Consider the following 5,437-nt stretch of genomic DNA (forward strand, 5'->3'; position numbering starts at 1 on the left):
GAGAAGGAAGTCCTGTTAAGCAAGAAAGGTGATCATTAGAGTCTGACCAAATCTATTGCCTGTAAATATTAGCAAAGCAGAGAGTATCTCCATTACATGGGCATGACCACGGAGAGGGAGGTTGCTTTGCGCTCTCAACAGTACCACTTAAATCCAACCCGCAGCCAGCTGGGTTTGAAAGAAAACAGCTTTCTGAGCGCTTTTCCAAGTCTCGCGTGTGTGAATAAACACTCCAGCTCGCAGAGGAAGCTGGTGACAGATGGAGCAAGAGCTCGGCTCCTCTGTTGCGCTGGTCTGGGTTCCAACCACAAAACCGCACTGACTTTACCCATCAGCTAACCTGGCTCACCCATGCATGGGCAGCACTGAACCAGAAGCTGGGTCTCTCCAATGCTTTGCATCCCCCTGGAGTTTGGCACTTTCCTGCAGCACAGTGCCGAAGTACCTGAGATGCCTCCAGCCTTGTTCATGGGGGCTGGAGCTCCGAGCAGGGTAAGGTACAGTGGGAAAAGGAGGAAAAGTTGCTGGCGCTGAGCAGCTGTGGGTGCCCATGGGCTGGATTACCCTGCTGGGGGCATATTCACTGCTCTGAAAACAACAGACAAACACAGCCTTGCAACAACTTGAATTTAAAGAGTTGTGCTGTCACAACTCAGATCAGCACAGGTCCGCAGGGGTATGTTTTTACACACGTGTATTAGCACGGGTTCTTCCTGAGCTTGTTTTCAGACTGGCTGCAAAGCAGCCCATGATCACTCGAGCAGCAATTTATTTTTGAGCAGAGCATCACCTTTTGCTTTCACATCGACTGCCTGACTCCCAGCTGAACCAGGAAAAAGAAACAGCACACAACAAAGTCGTCGCCGTACAAAGCAGTCACGCGGGGGTATGCCAGGCAGACTTTAGTTTGCATCTCCAGTTACAAACATACAAATTTCTCAGGCTGTCAAAACCTTTTTATTTGGTCTAACTGGGTGGAAAGATAGTTTTAAACCATATTTTGTCTACTGCTTCTCTGCATTTTAACCGGGAGCACAGTCACGGCAGCACAGGCTGAGAGCTTTTGAGCAGCGTGTGTAGATAATTACTTACTCAGGAGTGGATTTTTTTGCAACCAAGTTTCTCTTCCCTTATTTATTATGTGCCTACATTATACTCAGTTCACAGAACCTGTTCACATCCAATTCCTGAAGGTTTTCTAGAAGATCATGTGATTTCCCTTGCTCTTAGGGCCACTCAGGTGTTTACACAACGCACCCCATGCAGAAGCAGTTTCATTTTTGCAGAAACACCGCCCAGCTGTCTCTAATTCCTTGGACGATCCTGTCCTAGCCAATGTTTTTTCTTAAAACCAAACCTCTTCAAAGCCCACAGCTTTATGGGATTTTATTAACTGGAATTTATTTTCGGCATATTTGAAGCCTTTATGATTAAGAGTAACCATCAAAAAAAGCAAATAAGACCCTTGTATGTGATTTTGTTTCTGGGAATTTGGAGACTTGCATGCTGATTTTGTACTAATTGGACCTACATGTGCTCAAGTGTGATTTTGCAGAGTGTGGAGGTTGGCTGCAGCTGGGCCATGGGAGCAGCAGGGTCAGGAGAAGCAGGGTCCCCAGGAGCGGGTGCTGCTGTCCTGCAGTGTCCCCAGCTCCCACCAACACCCTGGTCCTCCCACCTTTGGGGGCTGAGGGCTGAAGTTATAGGAAGTGGCTTGTGCTGGGGTTATCCGTCCAGCTCTGGTTGCATTTGTGCATATATATATGTGTGTGTTCCTGCATCACACACACAGAGCATCCTACCAGTATCCCCATGGGGCCTTAGCTACACAAACAAATACAAAGGAGCTCAGAGAGAATGAAAATCCCAAGCACTTGAGGCCTTAGGGCTGCCCCTGATGCACACCAGGCAGCCTGTACCTGAACCTTGTTTCACTGCGCTTAAAAGCAGGATGAAAACACCCTCAAACCCTTAGCCAGCATAATTTTTTCTGCAAATAACCTCTGAAATGTGCATATTTGCAACTCTTATTTGCACCCTCGAGGAAAAGTAACTGCTGCTTGGTATATGAGGGAAAGGCTGTGGATGTTGTCTACCTAGACCTCAGTAAAGCTGTTTCTCACAGCATTTTCCTGGAGAAACTGGCAGCTCATGGCTTGGAGGGGCTTATGCTTTGCTGGGCGAAGAACTGGCTAGATGACCAGGCCCAAAGAGTTGTGGTGAATGGAATCAAATCCAGCCAGTCATGAGTGGTGTTCCCCAGGGCTTGGTATTGGGGCCAGTTCTGTTTAATCTCTTTATCAGTGGTCTGGATGAGGGGACTGAGTGGACCCTCAGTGAGTTTGCAGGTGGCACCATGTTGGGTAGGAGTGATCTGCTGGAGGGTAAGAAGGCCATACAGGGGGATCTGGACCGGCTGCATAGATGGGCTGAGGCCACCTACGGGCTGAGCCGAAGGAGGCTGAGGGGAGACCTTCTTGCTCTCTGCAACTGCCTGAAAGGAGGTTGGAGCATGGAGGAGGTTGGTCTCTTCTCCCAAGTAACAAGTGATAGGACAAGAGGAAATGGCCTCAAGTTGCACCAGGGGAGGTTTAGATTGGATATTAGGAAAAATGTCTTCCTGGAAAGGGTTGTCAGGCACTGGAACAGGAAAGTGGTGGAGTCACCATCCCTAGAGGTGTTTAAAAAGACATATAGATGTGGCACTTAGGGACATGGTTTAGAGGTGGACGTGGCAGTGCTAGGTCAATGGTTGGTCTGGATGTTTTAAGGTCTTTTCCAACCTTAGAAACTCTATGATTCTATGATGCCAAGGGAGTAGGATGGGCTGAGTAAAGATCTTTTTGCTTTCTTTTTGTTTTGTACCCTGGGTTTCATACATGCTAGTGCTGACGTGAGCAGGGTGAGTAGCATTACAGGTCCTTAGGCCCTCCCTAAACGTGCAACTGGTGTTAATCAAGAAACAAAACCTTTGTGCCAGAATGGTTTATTTTATTCTAGGAACTGCTCCAGACTGTTCCTGCCAAAGCTCTCCTCTGATGGCAAGCTCTGCATCTTCCCTGGAGGACCCATATTGTGCTGCTTCTCGCACCCAACCCTTTTAAGTGCACATGAGCCCTTGAGGTGAGTTTGTTATCCTGACACAAAACATGACTGATGTCCCTCTGGGCTGCTTGGTAAACATCTCCTCTTGCAAACACGGCCTCCAGGCACCAGTTTGTGGTCCCGGCTGGTTTTAGCTGCCCTGATTGTGGTTTCCCAGGTTGAAGTGGGGAATGGTAACGGGTGCTGAAATGAGTAAGGCGTGCCAGCATGGGAATAAGGGATTAAAGAGTAGACACGTTGCCTCCTCAGACAATTACTTCTGCTTGGGGAAAAAGCAACTTCTGGCAGGCAGGTAGGGTGAGCATCTTCTCCACTGTGGGGTCCGCAGCTCCTTCACTGTAGGTGTGTGAACACCCGACTGCTGGAGGTGAAGGGATGTTGAAGACCTGCTGCATTCGTGGCCATAGCCCAGCTCCATCTCTCAGATGGACATGGTCATGGTGCTGCTGCCCCAGGTGCTGGCTGTACCCCAGGATGTGCCTTCAGTGGCCGAGTGTGGGAAACCCCAGCAGTTTTGGGAGTTTCGCAGCTCCATCTGCTTATTAGGTTCAGCCTTTCCTCACATATGAGAAAAAGATAACACCGCAACATTCTCCAGCCACTGAGAGGAAGTGGGCTGAACCCAGCAGCTTGGTTCCCAGAGCACTTCAGCCCTTGTCTGCTCTCCAAAGCCAGACGACTTTACAGATGCTCAGCACCATCAGACCCAAGTTATATTCCTTCACCATTCCCCCACATTCCCCACCCCACAAATCTACAAAAGCAAAACTTGCCTTTTCCTTTCATTAAAAAAATTTAAAAGGGAGAGAGAGTGAGCGAGTGAAAGAGGAGGTTTCCAGCCTTTCTGGTTGCAGACCAAGGTAAACTCTTACTTTGAGTCTGCAGCCAGGCAGACTGCAACAATAACACCCGCAGAAAAGGGTGTGCTCCCATTCATCTCAATGGGTGTTAACCTGGAAGGGTAATTATGACCCCTGATGCCAAAAGCTCTAACCGTTTCACTGCTGAGCACCCCAGCCCATAAATAAAGCCTCTGGCCAGCAGTGCAGAAACCTGGGTGGGAGGGAAGCTGTGTAGCAATGAGGCGTTGACTTTTGGATCTGCCAGGAGTCTGAAACGCTTTGGCTGCTGCTGAGGCTCCCAGAATTTCTGCAAGCCAGTTTCCACCAACACCATGACATAGATGCTGCTGCCCTGGAGGATCAGCCAAGGGAGGGGAGCGATGAGCCCTGAAGAATTTACTGGGTTTTCTGCATGTGCTGCTTTTGCCTGGGCTGGAGTTAATTTTCTTCATAGTAGCCAGTATGAGGCTATGTTTTGGATTTGTGCTGAAAACAGTGTTGATAACACAGAGATGTTTTCATTATTGCTGAGCAGTGCTCACACAGAGTCAAGGCTTTTTCTGCTCCTCACACCACCCCATCAGTGAGTGGGCTGGGGGTGCACAAGGAGTTGGGAGGGGACACAGCTGGAACAGCTGACCCCAACTGACCAAAGGGATATCCCACACCATATGATGCCATGCTCAGCATATAAAGCTGGGGGAAGAAGAAAGAAGGAGGAGACACTCAGAGTTATGACATTTGTCTTCTCAAGTCACCCTTATGCATAATGGATTCCAGCTTTCCTGGAGATGGCTGAACACCTGCCTGACCACAGGAAACAGTGAAGAAATCTCTTGTTTTGCTTTGCTTGTGTGTGAAGCTTTTACTTTATTTATTAAACTGTCTCTCTCTCAACCTATGAGTTTTCTCACTTTTACTCTTCCAAGTCTCTCCCCCATCCTATTAGGGGGAAATGCGCGAGTGGCTGCGTGGTGCTTAGTTGCTGGCTGGAGTGAAAGCACAACACTGCAGAAGCAGTCCTGCAGTGACACATTCAGCTCAGCTGCACAAAGGAATAAATGTCTGGCGAATACCTTCTGTGGTATTTCCCTGGGAAATTCAGCTGGCATTAAGATAAAGAAGGTCCCAGGGAGCAGTGTGGAGGTAGATGTGTGAAGCTCACCTCCTTCCTCTGGACCAAGCATTTGTGTCTGGAACCCCCAGCTGAGGTGGGGTCCTCACTGTCCCTGGAGCTGCACAAAAGGCACATGTTTTAATAATCTAATTAGCTGAGACAGACAAATAGTAGGAGGAAAGGAAATATATAAAGAAAGGGAGTGGTTCAGGCAGAGTCATGCAGGTTCTCCCACCTCCATCCCCTGCTTCTGCAGAGCTCTAGTCCTTATCTGAGTTAAAAAAAACCCCCACCCTTCATAATGCAAAAATGAGAATGGACACACAGCCTTCTTCTGGGCAGAGACGTGCAGCAAGAGGCATAATCTGCTCCA

General features: G+C 48.6%; 1 long non-coding RNA gene across 1 annotated transcript; it reads left to right on the forward strand.

Annotated features, from left to right (window-relative positions):
• Positions 1–353: 353 nt before the first annotated feature.
• LOC309436552 lies at positions 354–4,815 on the forward strand. The gene is made up of 3 exons (XR_014183367.1): positions 354–492; positions 3,001–3,123; positions 4,213–4,815. It is a non-coding gene; the product is annotated as an uncharacterized lncRNA (long non-coding RNA).
• Positions 4,816–5,437: the final 622 nt, after the last annotated feature.

Source organism: Streptopelia decaocto (genome assembly GCF_964273445.1).
Source record: "Streptopelia decaocto genome assembly, chromosome: 2".
Classification (NCBI taxonomy): Eukaryota; Metazoa; Chordata; class Aves; order Columbiformes; family Columbidae; genus Streptopelia; species Streptopelia decaocto.